This window comes from Schistocerca piceifrons, chromosome 4 (genome assembly GCF_021461385.2).
Source record: "Schistocerca piceifrons isolate TAMUIC-IGC-003096 chromosome 4, iqSchPice1.1, whole genome shotgun sequence".
Lineage (NCBI taxonomy): Eukaryota > Metazoa > Arthropoda > Insecta > Orthoptera > Acrididae > Schistocerca > Schistocerca piceifrons.
In genome coordinates, this window is record NC_060141.1 from 516,656,643 (window position 1) to 516,658,900 (window position 2,258).

Sequence of the window (2,258 nt, forward strand, 5' to 3'; positions counted from 1 at the left end):
TGTGGACAGCTTCCTGATTTTTTCGTGCTCTGAACTATAGTAACCACAATACTAAGCTTTAAGAAATAATACCTACTTTGTTCTCCACATTGTACGTTTATTTCAGTCTGTGCCTGGAACGAATCAAACCACCTGACAAAAATCAATGTACACTGCTCCGTGTCGACGACAATAAGCACTGACAAGAGTCTCAGAGTGACCTACTCCTTAAGATTTTCTTTAGAAGAGGTTTTCAAGGCGTAACCAAAAGGACGGCCTCAAACCCTGGTGTTGTCTGACCACGATTTCCTATGTATGTAGTTACTGTAATGCTTATTGTTTCTTTCGGTTTTACTTGAACACGTACGTGTCAGCATTGATGAACAACTCATAAAAATAGTGGCTTACAAACAGTGTGGTTAAGTTAAGATTTTCATTCAAGTATCCTGAGCAGGCAAAAGGGGAACAGAATTTTTAACCTGCAATTAAATACTTCATTAAATGAAATCGATAACTGGTAAATGGAGATTCAATGTGCTACTTGTTTCGAGTTCAGAGCGATGTTGTTTTTCCAGCGAAGATCATCGACATGCCTCTAAAAATCCTTGTGAGCTGCGGTTGTATATGAGAAACTTGCCTAGCACACACGCACCAACGCGAGAAGTCTCAACGACAGTTTCATTCGCCTGACAAAGAGAAAGACATGAAATATTTGAATGATGCAAAATTATAGATCCTGAATCTCAGAGAGGGAACGAAACAGATGGCGGCAATCACTGGAGTATAGCATGCATAATTAATTATCCATTACGTTTGACCATCAATTTTTACCTCGATAGCTAATTTTTTCGGCAATTGCGAAGCGTGCTATGGCTTCCCAAGCTGGGGAACAAAGGGGGACAAGAACAAATAATTTTCGGTTTTCTGGAAACCGTATTAGTAACAGAATGAGAAGATGGCGGCCCTGTTGAAAAAATAGCTTCTAGCCTTATCATTCAAAGCCGGTTGGCGCTAACGATTCAGCGGAAAGAGATACATTTCGCGATACGATGTGTTTGGTGCCTTTTCAGAATGGAAAACATGATGATGATGTTTGGCTCGTGGGGCTCTCAACTGCGCGGTTATCAGGGCCCATACAAATTTTCGATCTTTACTCAGTCCAGTCTCGTCACTTTTATGAATGATGATGAAATGATGAGGACAACACAAACACGCAGTTCTCGGGTGGAGAAAATCTCTATCCCGGCCGGGAATCGGACGCGTGACCTCGTGATTTGGACGCAGCAACCCTAGCCACTAAGCCAGCCACGAGCTGCGGACTGAAAAACGTGAAAGCTCCAAGGGTAACCCCCACGCTATTCGTCTGAACAGCTGCAGGAGGGATGTCCTGCCTTCTTAGTCAGGTCGGAAATGTGTGGAGGTGTTGCGTTTTAGAGTCCACCATAACTTAGGTGGTGGGGGAGATACTGCATGCGCAATGGTTCGTTATTACTTGCTATTTCATTAGCGATGGAGCCTTGCTTTATCGAACGGAGCGTCTTTGTTTACGACACCTTATTGTAAACGGTCATTCTGTAGTGCTGACACAGCGAAGATTTCGCATTCAGTTCAATGCTGGTCAACACGATGCTGTTCCATCTCGCCCAAAAGTAAAATGATGGTTAAACAACTTCAGAACGATAGGAACGGTGAGATCTGGAACAGCTTGGGGATGCGTTTGGACTGTTAGAACATCAGAAAACATCAAGATATTTCGACAAGCTGACGAGGTCAGCCCTCGATGTACAGCAGTACGAAATGCTCGCTCTTTGCTCATTTGAGATATGTCATTTGACTGCCTTTTGCACTTTGACCTTCACATTCATCCTTTTAAAATCATGATCGTTCAACAACATATTATGCATATGTTATCCCAGTTCTGACATGCCCTTGTTAAATATTTTTTCAGTCACATTGTCCTGTTTGCGAGCGACAATATTGTTTGTGTTATGTCTTGCCAACTGCTTTGGAATCCTGTAATACGTCTGGCTCAAGTGAAAGACATCAAGTTTCATACGACGGCCAAAACAAACATTTTTGGATAATGAATCCTGGTTTTCCACCACGAGATATAAACGCACTGTTTGGTTTTACTTTCTTAAGTGGCGGAATATCACTGCTTTCACTGAATGTCTTGTGTACTACTACCTCAATGCCATGCAATATCTCCTGCAATACATGATATTTGGATTGAAATAGAGTTTTGGAAATGTACGTACATGTTCAAAGTGAATCTTCAT